Raw genomic sequence first — 19126 nt, 5'->3', positions numbered from 1 at the left:
CAAAAAAAGGGGTCCAAAAATAGTCATTCTTTCAATATCTATAATTTCGCCAAAAAGAATTTTTTTTTACAAATCCATACAACGAACTAATATTACATCAGTAAGCGTCAGGGTGATATGTTCAGTTCACGTTTCAGATAACTCCAACTAGAGTTACAGCGACAGCCGTCGATCTACTCCTTTCAGAGCTGCCTCGGGAAAATCCCAATTACTCAGTGTAGATATTAATATCTCTCAATAAAAAATATTAACAAAAACTCCAATGTTTACTTTATTAACTGCAGCAAACCCCATTTGTCTACTACATTACAGCACGGAGAAAAAAAGTCCTGAATTTGAGCAATATTTTAATCCGTCACCCTGTCGTTCCCCCTTAAGAAGTCATTCTTCTGAGTCCCATACGCGAAGTGAACTGGAACAAACTCTATTATGCGCTACAGTGGAAAGTACGCTGTGCCATGGATTTCACAGTGTTTCTCGAAGTATGGATCTAGACGTTGATTCAGATTCCGGATTTGTCCCACTCTACATCTACATCTACATCTACACTCCGCAATCCACTTGAAGGTGTGTGGCGGAGGGTACCCTGAGTACCTCTATCGGTTCTCCCTTCTATTCCAGTCTCGTATTGTACGTGGGAAGAAGGATTGTCAGTATGCTTCTGTATGGGCTCTAATCTCTCTGATTTTATCCTCATGGCCTCTTCGCGAGATATACGTAGGAGGGAGCAATATACTGGTTGACTCTTCGGTGAAGGTATGTTCTCGAAACTTTAACAAAAGCCCGTACCGAGCTACTGAGCGTCTCTCCTGCAGAGTCTTCCACTGGAGTTTATCATCTCCGTAACGCTTTCGCGATTACTAAATGATCCTGTAACGAAGCGCGCTGCTCTCCGTTGGATCTTCTCTATCTCTTCTATCAACCCTATCTGGTGCGGATCCCACACTGCTGAGCAGTATTCAAGCAGTGGGCGAACAAGCGTACTGTAACCTACTTCCTTTGTTGTCGGATTGCATTTCTTTAGGATTCTTCCAATGAATGTCAGTCTGGCATCTGCTTTACCGACGATCAACTTTATATGATCATTCCATTTTAAATCACTCCTAATGCTTACTCCCAGATAATTTATGGAATTAACTGCTTCCAGTTGCTGACCTGCTATTTTGTAGCTAAATGATAAGGGACCTATCTTTCTATGTATTCGCATCACATTACACTTGTCTACATTGAGATTCAATTGCCATTCCGTGCACCATGCGTCAATTCGCTGCAGATCCTCCTGCATTTCAGTACAATTTTCCATTGTTGCAACCTCTCGATACACCACAGCATCATCTGCAAAAAGCCTCAGTGAACTTCCGATGTCATCCACCATGTCATTTATGTATATTGTGAATAGCAATCACTCCTAATGCTTACTCCCAGATAATTTACTTCGGAAGACTTCTCTCCATTGAGAATGACATGCTGCGTTCTGTTATCTAGGAACTCCTCAATCCAATCACACAATTGATCTGATAGCCCGTATGCTCTTACTTTGTTCATTAAACGACTGTGGGGAACTATGTCAAACGCCTTGCGGTAGTCAAGAAACACGGCATCTACCTGTGAACCCGTGTCTAAAGCCCTTTGAGTCTCGTGGACGAATAGCGCGAGCTGGGTTTCACACGACCGTCTTTTTCGAAACCCATGCTGATTCCTACAGAGTAGATTTCTAGTCTCCAGAAAAGACATTATACTCGAATATAATACGTGTTCCAAAATTCTACAACTGATCGACGTTAGAGATATAGGTCTATAGTTCTGCACATCTGTTCGACGTCCCTTCTTGAAAACGGGGATAACCTGTGCCCTTTTCCAATCCTTTGGAACGCTTCGCTCTTCTAGAGACCTACGGTACACCGCTGCAAGAAGGGGGGCAAGTTCCTTCGCGTACTCTTTGTAAAATCGAACTGGTATCCCATCAGGTCCAGCTACCTTTCGTCTTTTGAGCGATTTTAATTGTTTCTCTATCCGTCTGTCGTCTATTTTGCTATCTACCATTCTGTCAACTGTGCGACAATCTAGAGAAGGAAGCACAGTGCAGTCTTCCTCTGTGAAACAGCTTTGGAAGAAGACATTTAGTATTTCGGCCTTTAGTCTGTCATCCTCTGTTTCCGTACCATTTTGGTCACAGAGTGTCTGGACATTTTGTTTTGATCCACCTACCGCTTTGACATAGGACCAAAATTTCTTAGGATTTTCTGCCAAGTCAGTACATAGAACTTTACTTTCGAATTCACTGAACGCCTCTTGCATAGCCCTCCTCACACTACATTTCGCTTCGCGTAATTTTTGTTTGTCTGCAAGGCTTTGGCTGTGTTTATGTTTGCTGTGAAGTTCCCTTTGCTTCCGCAGCAGTTTTCTAACTCGGTTGTTGTACCACGGTGGCTCTTTTCCATCACTTACGATCTTGCTTGGCACATACTCATCTAACGCATATTGTACGATGGTTTTGAACTTTGTCCACTGATCCTCAACACTATCTGTACTTGAGACAAAACTTTTGTGTTGAGCCGTCAGGTACTCTGTAATCTGCTTTTTGTCACTTTTGCTAAACAGAAAAATCTTCCTACCTTTTTTAATATTTCTATTTACGGCTGAAATCATCGATGCAGTAACCTCTTTATGATCGCTGATTCCCTGTTCTGCATTAACTGATTCAAATAGTTCGGGTCTGTTTGTCACCAGAAGCTCTAATATGTTATCGCCACGAGTCGGTTCTCTGTTTAACTGCTCAAGGTAGTTTTCAGATAAAGCACAAAAATATTTCACTGGATTCTTTGTCCCTGCCACCCGTTATGAACGTTTGAGTCTCCCAGTCTATATCCGGCAAATTAAAATCTCCACCCAGAACTATAACATGGTGGGGAAATCTACTCGAAATATTTTCCAAATTATTCTTCAGGTGCTGAGCTACAACAGCTGCTGAGCCCGAGGGCCTATAGAGACATCCAATTACCATGTCTGAGCCTGCTTTAACCGTGACCTTCACCCAAATCATTTCACAATTCGAATCTCCGTCAATTTCCTTCGATACTATTGCACTTCTTATCGCACGCCTCCCCCTTCAGTGTCCAGCCTGTCTCTGTGGTATACATTCCAATCTGAGTTTAGGATTTCATTACTGTTTACATGTGGTTTCAGCCAACTTTCTGTCCCTAGTACTATATGGGCGTTGTGACCGTTTATTAATGAAAGCAGTTCTGGGACCTTTCTATAGACGCTCCTGCAGTTTACTATTAGCACATTAATATTGTTATTCCTTGTTGCATTTTGCCTACTCCTGCCTTGCCGCGTCTCAGGAGGCGTCTTGTCGGGCCTAGGGAGGGAATTCTCTAACCTAAAAAAACCCCATGTGCACTCCACACGTACTCCGCTACCCTCGTAGCCGCTTCCGGCGTGTAGTGCACGCCTGGCCTATTCTGGGGGACCCTACATTTCTCCACCTGATAGCGGAGGTCGAGAAATTTGCACCCCAGCTCTCCGCAGAATCGTCTCTGGTTTAAACCTTCCACTCGGCTCCAAACCAGAGGACCGCGATCGGTTCTGGGAACGATACTACAAATAGTTAGCTCACCGCCTTCACCAACTCCGCCAGCCGTCTGTATGAACTGAGGATGACCTCTGAACCCAGACGGCAGGAGTCATTGGTGCCGACATGAGCAACAATTTGCAGTTGGGTGCACCCAGTGCTCTCTATCGTCGCCGGTAGGGCCTCCTCCACATCTCGGATGAGACACCCCGGCAAGCAGACAGAGTGAACACTGGCCTTCTTCTCCGAGCTTTCCGCTATTTCCCTAAGGGGCTCCATCACCCGCCTAACGTTGGAGCTCCCAATAACTAATAAACCCCTCCCCCCGTGTGCCTCCTCGGACCTTGCTGAAGGAGCAGCCACATGTCCACTCACAGTCAGAGCGGGCGATGCCACACGGTCAGCCTCCACATTGACCCTCCGCCTCGTGCGCCGCGAACGCCGCTGAACCCGCCACTACCCTTGGGGAGAGGGTGGCGCAACCGCGCCCGGTACCCGCGAAGATGTCTCGATAGCAGGGACAGTGAGTGAAGCATGTAACACCTGGGGTGTACCTTGCGACGCACCGGACTCTCCACTGCCGCTACACTCCGAGGCAGCAGCCTGAAGACGGCTGACCGCGGCCATCAACACGCTCAGCTGTTCGTGAAGAGTGGCCAGCTCCTCCTGCGTCCGTACACAGCAGTCACACATCCTATCCATCCTAAGGAATCAATTTACTGAAGAGACTTAATCAACTTTTAACTAGACTGCTAATTCACTAAAGGCGGCTGATTATTGACTAAACTGTGATTGCTAACCACTTCTTGTAGAAAACAATGAAAATAACACTGCCTGTTTCTGGACTGTATTCAAAACAAACACTAGCACTACTGGCACTATGGCTGACTAATGGGACTCTCTCTGACTGTATTCAAAACAAACACGAAATCTATGGAACACTATTACTAGCACTCGACAATTAAAGCTTCCTAAAAGCAAAAACACACCGAAGAAGAAGTGACAAATAAGAAAAATACAGTTTATACTTAAATTAAGGTAGCTCGCTGCACAGCAGACGTGAAGCAGACTGCGGTTAGGGCGACACTGACACTACTGGCACTATGGCTGACTAAAGGGAGTCTCTCTGACTGTATTCAAAACAAACACGAAATCTATAGAACACTATTAGTAGCACTCGACAATTAAAGCTTCCTAAAAGCAAAAACACACCGAAGAAGAACATCGTAGTTGACAATACGTCAGAAGCTAATCTTTCTTGCTTGTGGATTGAATGTTGTTCTCCTTACATGATTTTCTGCGTATCACTAAAGGTTGGGTCCGTATTGTCTTTGAAGTATGCTTATTTGAACGAACTGTACTTGGCTCGGAGCTATTAGATGTGAAATGTGCTCATCTACGTATTTACTACGGTAACTTTTAAAGACATGTTATTAGCACTGTTGGGCCATCGTTAATTAGTTACCATCGAATCAAAGAGAGACATGTGCTAAAAACGTTGCGATATGCCTGTACTCCACTCGAAGTGCAAAACACGTTACAGTGAAAACTGTACATGGACCCTCCCACAGAACAGAATCACAGTTAACTACGGGGGAGGGGGCTGTACAGCACAGCACTTTGGCCCTGACGGCAACATTCTGTCGATGAAAATTCATTACAGCACAAAGTTATGAAGCAGCTGTCACCGGCTGGAACGTTAGTGCCTGTCACAATGCGACACTCTCTTCACAGAACACCAAAATATCAGAAGTGCAAGTCTTATGTTACGATAGGGAAACAGAGAACGACGGTAGCGCTTAGAGTGGACTGGCAGTGAACTTCGAGTTGGAAATATATGGCACGATAATTCTTATACTTGCTTTGCGTAATGCGATTATCAGATGACAATATTTTTCAGTCATACTTTCTGGGTAAGTCTCGCGGTAAAGTGTGGGTATTTTTAAAACCAAATATTGAAATTTCGACCTTGTGGCTTTTAGCCAGTCAAAATTACGTTTCTGATTACCACCTTCCTGTGTGTATTGGACTCTGTGAATTGCATTGTAAACATGTTGCTCGAATTCTGCTTAATGTTTGCTCACGTCCACGAGGTAAATGATTCAATATATGTTTTTGTTTCGTATTAATCAAAATCTGACTTGTCACGTGATACTCTAAGGGCTCTTGTCCATATATTTCTGCTTACGAACCCGCGTTGTGAACAGCTCGATTCAAGTGTATTGTCATATATTGATCGTATTCTACGCTACTTTTGTTCCCACCCGTGTATCATACTCTCGCAACTAAAAGCCATCGAAATTTTCATTGACTCCTGCACCGAGGTTACAAACCGTACTCATCTCTTCTACATCCACACTCTGTAAGCCACTGCGAAATGCATCGCAGTCAATGGCAAAAAGCAACACCTTTCAAAACAGAATTAAATATGTGAAGTCGTGATCAGAAGCTTCTATTACCTACGAAACTAAAACAAACATGGAAGGCTAAAAATCAGCCAATAAAAGAAAGCGGGACTGATAAATTTGCAGCGCTGCCGGAGGCCTTGCACTGAACGAAAGTCTGTTACCGGACCTCCCTGTATGAGTTCACCCTGTGACTCTCTTGCTGTCCCCAACGAGGGCTCAATTGTCAGTCCCCTCCCCCCACATTTCCACCACGCACTCTCCAATCGACCTACCGAGCCAAAGCCATCAACGTGGTTCGCTCGCCAAAGGTGGTCTACAATTCTGGGCATTAAAGCTGCAGCAGCGTGAGGACAGAATGAAAGAAACCTCAAAATGGCATGCAGAGGATTAAATGTTTGTGTATGCAAATAATGGGTATTTCAGCGCACTTGCGTAAAGCAGACAGGAGTAATGCCACCACGCGTCTCGTATAAGCAGAATGATCACACCTAGCTTCTTTCATTCATAAACCGCGTTTGAATGAATGTCAGTATCGCGTGAGAGGGTCATGCTAGAGCTAATGTAAGATGACGAAGTCACCTTGGTAAGGAACTTGTAACTGTCAAACAAAATGCAATTGGCGGGTTCAGGAGGACCATACGCAAAAGACGTAAGCGATTAGTGACTGAGAGGTCATGGTATCTTCTCAGCCGTGACGGATGGAACAGTCACGCCACATTACTTCGAGTCATGAAATGGGTTTGTTCCCAGCAAGAAGAGTATGCCTATGGCGAGTAAGAGAACGTCTGTCAGCACAGTAACCATTGTTGCAGCTCCTATCGGTGGCGGTACAGAGAGGAGTGCAGCCAATGACAGCACTGGAAAAAGCAGTGGCATAGAGTCCTCTTTTCAGCCACTGGACATGTGGACGCCCTTCATACTAAAAACAAACAGTGAAGGAAAGACAGGGCTGACACTCCCAATTTTTTTCCCTAACATTCGCGTTTTTTTTTACTTCTGATACTTTAATATTAGTTTAATAAAATTATATGCTATAATATTTGATGTTATGTAAATATAAGTTCACCTTTTTTTGAGGGGTGAGTTTGTTAGATTGGCTTAATTACAGGACAGCTGCGCTACTTGTGTAAACATATTTTGCTCCTTTTTCTTTTACCCTTCGTAATTCACATGTTAGAAAGATTCTGCTACTGGGTAGGAACAGTTATCAAGTAAGACTGACCTTCGTGTTTTACTAAAATGTGGGAATGATGAAATAATGTTTATCTTATGCGGAGAAGTATTCCAAATTTGTACCGCACTGTTTGTAATGGAACTTTCATAAGCCTGTGTCCTTATTGATTGGACATGGTACTTTCCTTTACGTGGACGATGGAGAATATGTGCGTTTTAATAGAGCTAACGTGGGAATTTTACGAGCGCCCGTTGAGTAAAAAGTGTGATTTACGAACTAGAAGCATCCCTCAACTGCCGCTGGAGTGCGTTGAGATCGCGTATGCCACGTTGGGGACCACGCACCGTATGCACAAGTCACATCGTTCCTGAGCGTTCAGCAGCACGGTGAACTTGGCACGCTCAACGTTAACGTTCGACAGCACGGTCCGTGTGGCGACGGCTGTACGCAACGCAATGGCCTCCACTCGGCACGGCACTGACGCGACACCTTCTTCTCCTTTCGCTTTCAATAAGCGCTACAACGTATCACAGGGAACAAGACGGAGTGATTGTAAAACTCTCGCCAGTTAATGACTGTTAACTAAATAATGTTTTATTAGCGCTCCGGCGATCCGTACGATCATTCACCCTCGCTCTTCACGCGACCTCTTGACAAAAACACGAACCCGGCTCTGGTCGTAACAACTGTTTCAGAAACAAGCACCATAACTGTTAATGCAGTATGACAATTATTGAACCGTATGAAACAAAACTGTCATAACTTCTGAACGGTTTGCGTTAGGATCTTCAAACTCCACGGTTGGCCGCGGGGCATGATGGGAATTAGTATGCGCAGTATGGTTTGGTTTAGCGACGAAGCCCACTTTCCTTTGGATAGCTTCGCCAATAAGCAAAATTGGCGCATTTGAGGGACTGAGAATCCGCATTTCACGATCGGGAAGTCTATTTACCCTCAAAGGGTGACTCTGTGGTGTACAGTGTCCAGTCACGGAATAATCGGTGCGATATTCCTTACTGTTACGGTGATGTCGAGCGCTACGTGAAGGGTTTTGAAGATGATTTCATCTTCACTATACACAGGGACCCTGATTTCGGCCGGCCGTGGTGGCCGAACAGTTCTAGGCGCTTCAGTCCGGAACCGCGCGACTGCTACGGACGCAGGTTCGAATCCTGCCTCGGGCATGGATATGTGTGATGTCCTTAGGTCAGTTAGGTTTAAGTAGTTCTACGTTCTAGGGGACTGACGACCTCAGATGTTAAGTCCCATAGTGCTCAGAGACATTTGAACTTTATTTCGACAAGGTGTTGCTCATGCAAGACGGAGGTCGACCTCATCAGAGCAGGAGAGTGTTTTATGTCCTTGAGGGGCATTTTGGGGACTGCATTCCGGCTCTGGAGCACCAAGAGGCCACTGGAAAGGGCCTCGATTTCCCGCCAGATTCTCCTGATCCTAAAACATGCGACTCAGTTTTGTGGGGTTGTGTTAAAGAAACGTGTACGCAATAACCCCAAAATCACTGTTGAGCTGAAAACAGTCATCCAGGAGGGCATCCACATCACCGGCGTTCAGGGACTTTAGCGGGTCACGCAGAACTTCTGTTCGAGATCCAATGACTGTTAGCAGAATATGGAATCGGTGGGTTCAGGAAGGTAATACGGAACGCCGTGCTGGATCGCAACGGTCTCGTATTACTAGGAGTCGAGATGACAGGCATCTTTTCCAAATGGCTGGAACGGGTCGTGCAGCCTCGTCTTGATCCCAGAGTCGACAGATGGGCACGTTTGCAAGACAACAACCATATGCACGAACAGTTAGACGACGTTTGCAGCAACATGGACTATCAGCTCGGAGATCATGGCTGCGGTTACCCTTGACACTGCATCACTGACAGGAGCGCCTGCGATGGTGCACTCAACGACGAACCTGGGTGCACGAATGGGAAAACGTCATTTTTTTGGATGGATCCAGGTTCTGTTTACAGCATCATGATGGTCGCATCCGTGTTTGGCACCATCGCGGTAACGCACATTGGAAGCGTGTATTCGTCATCGCCATACTGGCGTATCACCCGGCATTGTTCCTATTGACGGCTATTACATTTCAGCAAGATAATGCACGACCGCATGTTGCAGGTCCTGTACGGGCATTTCTGGATACAGAAAATGTTCGACTTCTGCCCTGGCCAGCACATTCTCCAGATCTCTCACCAACTGAAAACGTCTGATCAGTGGTGGCTGAGCAACTGGCTCATCACAATACGTCAGTCAGTACTCTTGATGAACTGTGGTATCGTGTTGAAGCTGCATGGGCAGCTGTACCTGTACATGCCATCCAAGCTCTGTTTGATTCAATGCCCAGGCGTATCAAGGCCGTTATTACGGCCAGAGGTGGTTGTTCTGGGTACTGATTTCTCGGGATCTATGCCCCCAAATTGCGTGAAAATGTAATCACATGTCAGTTCTAGTATAATATATTTGTCATCTGCATTTCTTCTTGGTGTAGCAATTTTAATGGCCATTAGTGTACTAATATTTACTATCAAAAACAGTCTTGATCACAATTTATTTGCACGGTGACCGATTTCGACCACTACTGTGGTCATCTTCAGACCAATGAGTAAGAACCTCCTTTTGCTGGAAAATCACTAATTTGAGTGGTGTCACTACTTTGAGTAGTGATGCTCCAGCTAAAGGAGGTTCTTACTCATTAGTCTGAAGATGACCACACTAGTGGCCGATACTGGTCACCGTAATAAATAAATTGTGATAGAGACTGTTTTTAATAGTAAATATTTGTGACACGTTGATCACTGTCACTCCCATAAGGTATTCAAAGGTAATTCGCCTATATTACGGCAGAGCTGCGTCGCTCTGTCGCCAGCATCTCCCTATGCCGCTTTTCCCGAACTGCGTGACAAGTGCGCAGTGATCCCATGCAAGCAGCAGCTAACATAAAGCTGGTTCAGACACAATAGCCAACATCTGGGCCTCGTATCTATGCAGACACTCTTTGCAAGAGAATTAAAATTAGTGCTGCTCAGGCGTGTGTCGCCAGGGAGCAATGTCAGCTCCCTGCTTATGTTTCTTGCCCCACACAACGGACAACGGTCCTCTACTTTTGAAAGGAACTTTGTCATGTAATAACCTGAAATATTTCAGTAATCTTCTCCCATACTTGCGGGACGGTTTGCAGAGTCTTTTTCTAACCCATGTATTTGTTGCATTCTTCAGTCAGTAGACTAGTTCGATGCAACTCTCCAAGATACTCTATTCTGTGCAAACCTCTTCATCTCCGAATAAATACTGCCACCTACAGGGGCTAGGCGAAACAATGTGGGCAGTGGTGATAATGGGATGGTTTCGTTTGACGGTCAACAACGCAGGTCGGGCATATGTCGCGCTGCACTGTGGGTGTTCAGCACGGACTGGGCATCAGTGCAGGTTGTTTACGGGTAATGCACTCTTTGTATTTGCATTCATAGGCCGAGATCGACGTGCAATGAAAGACTCAACAGAGTTCCAAAGAGGGTAGATTGTGGGGTCCCGATTAGCTGGAGCATCAGTAACCAAGACAACCAACTTACTGAATATTTCAATAGCAGTGTTGAAACCCGGTTAACATTGTGACCGAGGGCTGTTTTTCTTTCAGTTGTAACTATTCACGGTCTCTGAACTTGCATCCATGTACAAAATTTCCTTCGTTGAACTAAAATTACATATCTGAGGATCAGGGTGATACGTTAATATCATGTTTCAGACAACCACAACCCGAGTTACAGCGACAACCCTCGAACTACCTCCTTTCAGAGGCTCCTCGGAATAATTCCAATCACACAGGAAGATATAAATATTTTTCAGCAAAAAATACCTATAAAAACTTGTATCCTTTATTCATTGCAACAAACCCCTTTTGTGTACCACAATCCAGTACGGAGAAAAAAATCATGAATTTGAACAACATTTTCGTTCGTCGTCCTGTCGTTCCCTCTTAAAGCGTATCGATAATCGAAATATCGCACTAGACTTAGATGGGACCGCTATGTGCTTATCGGATGATGACGTAATATTCCGCTTTAAAAATCGTTTTGTTTGTTACGGGAAACATACCTATGCTTTCCGCCGATACTGGACGAGATGAGTTACACATTGCAAAAACGAAATTGCAAATCACTTCCAAAACACCAGAGAAAATGCGCTTGATGGCTATTGGGAGGGATACCCTATACAAAATGCTAAGGTGCAGACTCGTTACAAGGGGGATGTATTACTTGTTTACGTTAGGCACTCATTGATAAACTTAACAAGAAATTAGAATAATGTTTCCTTTTTTATGTGGAATTCGTTAAATTCCATAAATGATGGAAAACAATCTCGAATTAACTATTTTAATATAGCATTTACGTAACCGAAACTTAAATTAACAGACAGGAAAAAGGAAATAGTGTTTTTACATTTGAAAGTAAACAGGCGTACTGTATTTTCAGTAATGTGATCTTTACACTTTTCTTAACAGTACATACGTCTCAATGTAAGTGAGATGAGTGCTTTCCTGTTGTCCGTAACCTTTTTTAAATGGAATCACAGCCTATCAGACGTCCCGCTTTGAGTAACGGTTTTATAGTTCTAAACTGATTGGGGATATTCTACGGAAAAGGATAATGCGTGAAAATGCGCTACGGTTGTTCGGTGGTAAATAGCAACCAGTCAATAGGTACAAAAAACTGGTGCACTTTTTCGTATTTCTGCCACATTCTAGATAGGCTCGCAAGGGAGTTAGTCTCGCAACAACAGATCGGTGCTTTATAACAACAACAACGCAACTAATTTATTATTCAACAGTGAAGAACCAGTGAAACCTTTGGTGTACAAAACTGCCTGCAGGCACTGTGGAAAAGTACACGCTGGTCAGTCAGGCAGAGAGAGAGCTGTGGCAGGCAGGTTATCGGAGTACGAAAGAAGCCAAAGATAAAGAAAGACGGAGCCGACATTTGCGGCTCATCTTTGACCAGGAAACTACCCATACGATGCAGACCGAGACGTTTTATACGCAGCTAAGAAAAACAGAACGATGACATTACTGGGGATAAGAACTTAATTTTAAATTAGTTTTACGCAACGAAACAAAATTTCCTTTTTCACTTCTGTTACATGTTGTTTCGGATATGCCTACGTCAGGTTAAATCAGTAAACGAGTTTGTTTGCGTGGCCATCCTCCGCAGCAAGCACAGACATATTTTTTTCTGTAAATAGAAAATGCCTTCTGTTGCTGCACTGTGTTTTTTCCCCCCACACGCGTTTCGCCTTTTTTCACTTTAATAATACATATCAAAACAAAAGTGTATCATAACTGTATCATCAGGTCGGCAGTTCTTGGTCTAGAGACTAGCGTTTCTGCCGAGATCCCAGGAAAGATTCCTGGCCTAGTTAGGGATTTTCTTTTCCCGGGGACTGGCTGTTTGTATTGTCCTCATCATTTCATCATCATCATCATCATTCGTGACAGTGGCTAGATTGGACTGTGTAAAAAAAAACTAGACTGTGAAAATTGGGACTTAGGACGGGTGCTAATGACTGTGCTTTGTGCGCCACACAAAATAAACATCATCATCATAACTGTATCGTTATAGATCCCACTGAGGGTGGCTCAAAGTGAGTACGAGAGAGTAAAATATAGTGCAGGAAGAGAAGACCTTTTTTGTTTACAAAACAAATAAAACAGTAAACTCAATTTTTTTGTCTTTTGTTGAATGTAACGTTACCACATGAAAGAAAACTATGCAGAGAAATGGTCGACTGTGTGCTTCCTGATATTTTAGTTCAGTAAGAAAACTTATTTCGGCTTCATTGCCTTCATCAATACATCTCTAAACAATCGCGTTTATTTATATTTTACATAATATACAATTTAGAAAGCGTTTTTACATTGGATGTTGTACTCACGTTCTGTCTTTGTAGATGGACCTATATTAGCTTTGAATAAATTATTATTGCTTCTGTACTTGTTGGTTGCTTTATTTTTTCAGTAACGTTTTAAAACTGTTGGATAATTTCATGTTGCACGTGTATTGTATTTTTAGTATTTTGAAACTCTTAGAGATTCAAGATTGACAGCTAGTTGTTTACTCAAAGATATTTACATAAATGTACTAGAAACAAACCGAAGTAATGCTCAAGATACTGTGTTTATTCATATTTTCATAAATCGGATGAAAAAATTAGAATTGCAAAACAAAAAGTGATTGCAAGGCGTACACGAGAAGTTCGTGTATAAAATTAGGTATGTTAATTACTTTACAGTTTATGATTTGCTTGGAATGATCGTTCCTGTCAGATCGCTGGATCTTAATCATTGCTTATTATTCGATAGAAAAATAAAGGAGAGCCACTGTCGGTACTAAAAAATCCACGAGCTCTGCGTGTGTCTATTTGCATGAAGTAAGAACACTAATTGTCTCCTGCTCGAGGCGGAATGTATAAAAGCACATTTCCCGTTCAAGTAAACACGGACAGAATAAGAGATTTCCACAGATCGAATATTGCCACTTGTTCCATAGTTTAACAACGATTAGACAAAAGTCGCCATCATCTGCGTTGTTGAGATATTCCGTACAGTTTCAAACCCATTAAATGTCACAGGCGAGCAAAGAGGTAACACGTCAGCTTTAAAAACCCACAGTGCTGCCCGCGGCAAACTCGCAGCCGACACTTGTTCTGCTCGCCGCCAGGAAGCGGACCAGTGGCTGGCTGTAAACAAAGCAACAGGTGAGCACCTGTGGAGCACGCGGCACGGTACCTGTGCTCTGGTGTGAGGCGATACGCCGCTCGTTGCTGGTAGCACGCGCTTCTCGGCCGACGTGCGCCTCCTGCTGCGGTAGACTGGACTGCCTCGCGCCGCCGGGGCAGCTCGGTGACCCGGCTGTTTACAGCGCGCGCTATCGGCTCACCCCGGCCCGTGAAAAAGCGGCGCCGCAAACACACAACACACCAGCTGGACACAATTCGGCTGCTGGCTCAATCATCCGCGCGTCGAGCGACAGTCACTCTTCTGTTTCGAATTAGGTCTGTTGATTTTTTTTTTTTAAATAGATTGGGAATCCGCTATACCGATCTTTAAAAAAAATCATCATCGGCTCTCGGTATATCGGTCTTACAATAAGTAGTGCCCCACATTTTTTTAAACAGACATTAATATACACAGACTAACGTCCTTGTTGGTGCTTCACATTTGATGTTTGTTCTGTGCGCTGGTGAAGTTTCGAACCGTTCTGGCAGAGCCGTAGTACAGCGTCAAAATGGCGTCTACATACTACTCGTGTTACAATCAGCGTGATGTTATTGAATTCTTGTGTGCATAAATATAAATCATTGTGAAAGTCCATAAATGTTTGTGTGCAGTGTATGGCGATGCTGCAGTTGACAAGAGTACAGTTGGGCGACGGGTAAAGAAAGTTACAGCTTCAAGAAATGCAGAAACAGAACTCCAGCCACGCCCGGGACGTCCTGTCACAGCCACAGCTCCAGACTCGTGCAGATACCGTTATTCGTGCCGACCGGCGCATCACTACTCGACAATTGGCTCTACAGTTGTCGGTCAGCATTGGAAGTGCGTCTGCAATGATAGAGAGTCTCGGATATTCAAAGAGGTGTTCACGATGGGTTCCAGGAACGCTCAAAGCGGACCACAAGATCCAAAGAAAGGCCATTTCACCTGAATTGTTGGAGCGTTTTGTGACACGACGGAGAGGCCTCTCTGAAGATGGCGAGAGTGTCACTCATGCAGTGAAAACATGGCTACGCCTACAGGACAACAGCTTTTACCAGTAGGGAATACATGCTTTTCCACAACGTTGGCGTACGGCCATAGAACGTGATGGAGACTATGTAGAAAAATATGACATGGACAAGACATGTTGATGTATACTGTCACCAAATTCTGGTTCGTAACAATAAATATCTTCTGAGAAAAGAAATGTGGGTCATTGAACTGAATCGTGATTTATTTTCAAAGAATATACTTAAGAATTTAATTTATTTACTAGCGATTCATCAAGAACATTAACACATTTAATCACACTATGTAAGCGTGGAAGTTATTGCCAGGGGGTAACTGATGAAATCATAACCAACGGGAATTTTATTCACTTTAATAGTGCGTAAAAGCATTTTTTAAAAGAAACAAATTTAAAATTATAATCAGAAATCACCCTCTAAAAATCAAGTTACAATTTATTCAGAGGCAGAAAGTAACAAGTTTTGAGCGTATGAGCTTTTGGGCAGGGAACCTTGCCGCTCCCTTTTGACACGCCGTAGTTACCTCCTCTTACAACAGTCTCTGAAGGACTACACTGGTGCAAATCTGCAACACACCAAATTACTTTAAACTAAAATTTTAACAATTTTCACAAGCACACCAACCAAGTACTCCTGTAGGAGGGATGGAAATGGTACAAAACACTAAGAATTAAAATATTGACTTAGCTACCGAAGGTGTAACTTGATTTTAACTGCCAAGAAAATCTTACTGTGAAAGACTGGCAAGTTTATATACTAAAATGATCATTTAAATAAAAGCCCATGAAATGTAATCTTATATAAAATTCTACAAGGTTGACCAAACAAGTGATCTACAGTACACAGATACCGCCTCTCAAGATCATAGGCAAGATCAAAACATATTTCAGGAATTAGGCCTATACACTCCAAGCAATAAATTCCTTAACACGCCAAATCTGACAAACATGACAGAGGCGGCACCGAACGGCCGACAGCCGTTAACTGCCAAACAAATGCGGATGAGAGGCAGACGAGCAAGCTGGGGACGAGAGACTGACCAAGAAAACAAGTAGAATTGAACAAGAGTAAATCACACAACATATCACCAATCACTCAACTTCTAATAAACTGCGATTTCTCGAGAAGACCTGGCGTAGCACCCCCCAATGCTCTCCCGAACCTTCCGCTGCCAGCCGCTTCAACGGACGTAGGAAGGCGCGGCGATCTCTCGTCTCACGGCGTCGCAGCTCCCACTGATGTCGTGGGTTGACTCCTGTTGCTCTGGTGTCGACCGCGAAGTCACTATCCCTCGCTATACGCCGCGGCCCACTGGACTCACGTGGCGACCTCACGTGCGCCGACGCTCAAGACGGACAAGTCATCTTGTGTTTCAGCGCGCGACGGACAAACCGACCCATCCAACCGCCAATGACCGTTGCCTCAGCAAACTCGAGCAGACTGCCGACCTAACGCGCAGACTCAGACGCAGGAACTAAGCCCCGACCGGGCGACCACACGCTGAGTTCTCTTACTGGCGCAGTGGAAAGGCCCTCATTTTGCCGGCTTTAAAGGTTGATCCGAACTACATACATACTAGCACTCCGGACGACAGACAGAGACTGTCTCACAAATGCGGACGAGAGACAGACGAGCAAGCTGGGGACGAGAGACTGGCCCAGACTGCACCGAGCGACCAACTGGCCCCCGTAAATGCACGTGAACAGGCAACCATTCCCCTTCCCCAACAGAGGGAGACACTAAAGCTGCGATTGCAATGGCTGCGCCACCGCCAGAAACGGAAGGCGACTGCTTTACACTACGCACTGCGGCGCTCTCTTCAAAACAGCATTTTGTACCACGGCTCATGAACGATCCTCGTAGTATCAATATATTGACTGAGAAAATATCGACCTATCTGCCCGTAAAAATATCGGCTCCACATTGTAAATATTCTGCCAGGTTTTGAACTGTATGTCTAAGTATTGATTTATTATTAAATATTTTATACATCAACAAGCTAGCAGCCTGCCTATTCCTCTTTAGAGTAAGAACTGAAAAGAAAAGGAAGCACCTTTACGCTTGGCGGTAACAGTTTTTCTAACAATAGTGACTGCATGTAACTGGCACAGTAAAAGGCGTCCGATTGGTCCGTCGTTCGGTTTCGTCACATACAGGATTTGTCCAGAACACTTCCCTGTTTTTTCGTTTCTGGCAACCCCACCGACCTAGCAGTTGCAGCGTCAAAACAGCGTGGCGAAGCTAAACGTAGTAGTTTCTGTTGGTAGCACCGAGCGCAGAATACGTCAGCACTTCCCCTCGCACGTGTCCGTCCACCGCAAAGACCAATCTTGTCATTTAGATTTTTGTTCATCATTTTCAGCAACCGCTTATGAACAATGCTGTTGTCAAGAAATAGCGCACTAGTTGCGCTAAAAAATTGTTTTTTAACGCTACCGCCGTTCTTTTTCTTCGCATCGGATATCTTGTTATTCCATTCACGTCACCCAACCCGGTGCAACTGGACTTCTTTTGTGATGCATATACCTGTCTTGAACAGCCAAAGAGAAACACTGGACGTGCAGAAAGCTTAAAAGGTAGTAAGACTCCTTCACACAGTGAAAGTAAAATTATGTTCTTCTACAATTCAAAAGATCAACTATAAATATATACCGAAAATTGTGAAAAAAATAGTATAAGATAAAAATACTGCCACCTGATATTGCCATTTTGATACTGATAAGACAACAAAGGACTTGGAAGAGCAGTTGAACGGAATGGACAGTGTCTTGAAAGGAGGATGTATGATGAACACCAACAAAAGCAAAACGAGGATAATGGAATGTAGTCGAATTACGTCGGGTGATGCTGAGGGAATTAGAATAGGAAATGAGACACTTAAAGTAGTGAAGGAGTTTTGCTGTCTGTGGAGCAAAATAACTGATGATGGTCGAAGTAGAGAGGATATAAAATGCAAACTGGCAATGGCAAGGAAAGCGTTTCTGAAGAAGAGAAATTTGGTGACATCGTGTATTGATGTAAGTGTCAGGAAGTCGTTTCTGAAAGTATTTGTATGGAGTGTAGCCATGTGTGGAAGTGAAACGTGGAAGATAAATAGTTTAGACAAGAAGAGAATAGAAGCTTTCGAAATGTGGTGCTACAGAAAAATGCTGAAGATTAGATGGGTAGATCACATAACTAATGAGGAGGTATTGAACAGAATTGGGGAGGAGTTTGTGGCATAACTTGACTAGAAGAAGGGATCGGTTGGTAGGACACGTTCTGAGGCATCAAGGGATCACCAATTTAGTACTGGAGGGCAGTGTGGAGGGTAAAAATCGTAGAGGGGGACCAAGAGATGAATACACTAAGCAGATTCAGAAGGATGTAGGCTGCAGTAGGTTCTGGAATATGAAGAAGCTTGCACAAGATAGAGTAGCATGGAGAGCTGCATCAAACCAGTCTCAGGCTGAAGACCACAACAACAACAACATATAGGGGGAGGAAATGCTGCCGATGTATACCGATATTTTCTGTAAAAATTTCCGAATATCGATATTTTTTCAACAGCCCTAGTTCCAATAGACTCACGAGGTTCGTGTGAAATAATTCCCTCTTTTTATCTCGCTGTAACTATCAACTGGTAAGGGATCACAATGGGAGTAAGGATGGGCATCCAGTGGAACCGTCTGGTTGGACTGCCTCACGCGACCGACTGATTCCAAGACATATAGGGCGACTGGCAAATGTCCACTGCACACGATCGAGTGGGCCACATGCTGCAGCACACAGCCGGCTGTCGGACGTGTCCCAGTGAAACGGGATTGGTCGGCCGCGGTGGCCGAGTTGTTGAAGGCGTTCCAGTCCGTAACCGCGCTGCTGCTACGGTCGCATGTTTGAATCTTGCCTCCGGCATGGATGTGTGTGAAGTCCTTAGGTTAGTTAGGTTTAAGTAGTTCTGCGTTCTAGGGGACTGATGACCTCAGATGTTAAGTCTCATAGTGCTTAGACCCATTTTTTGAACAAATGAACTCAACATCATTCTCAAGTGAAGAGAACTGTTCCCACCACCATCTCCCACGCTCAGTGTACTGGATCCACTCCTCTGTAAACGCCAAAATCTATGATCTAACGTGGAGCTTAAGAAATGAAATTATAAGCCCTAATGATGAAGTCTGAATTACAAACTTCAGGCCGG

General features: G+C 44.1%; 1 protein-coding gene across 15 annotated transcripts in view; it reads right to left on the bottom strand.

Moving 5' to 3' along the window:
• Positions 1-19126, bottom strand: part of LOC126266656 (adipokinetic hormone/corazonin-related peptide receptor variant I-like) — a 1027110-nt gene that overhangs the window by 365254 nt on the left and 642730 nt on the right. For 9 of the 15 annotated variants that reach the window (XM_049971055.1, XM_049971060.1, XM_049971063.1 and 6 more), the window contains exon 1: positions 13952-14041. The exons of 5 other annotated variants lie outside the window; for them this stretch is intronic. The gene's annotated coding sequence lies outside the window, so the exon portion shown is untranslated. Of the gene's footprint in view, positions 1-13951; positions 14182-19126 lie in introns of those variants that run through there. One more of the 15 variants, XM_049971061.1, reaches the window with a different exon arrangement.

This window comes from Schistocerca gregaria, chromosome 4, assembly GCF_023897955.1.
Source record: "Schistocerca gregaria isolate iqSchGreg1 chromosome 4, iqSchGreg1.2, whole genome shotgun sequence".
Taxonomy (NCBI): domain Eukaryota; kingdom Metazoa; phylum Arthropoda; class Insecta; order Orthoptera; family Acrididae; genus Schistocerca; species Schistocerca gregaria.
Note: the sequence above shows the minus strand (reverse complement) of the source record. Positions and strands in the feature narration are given on the sequence as shown.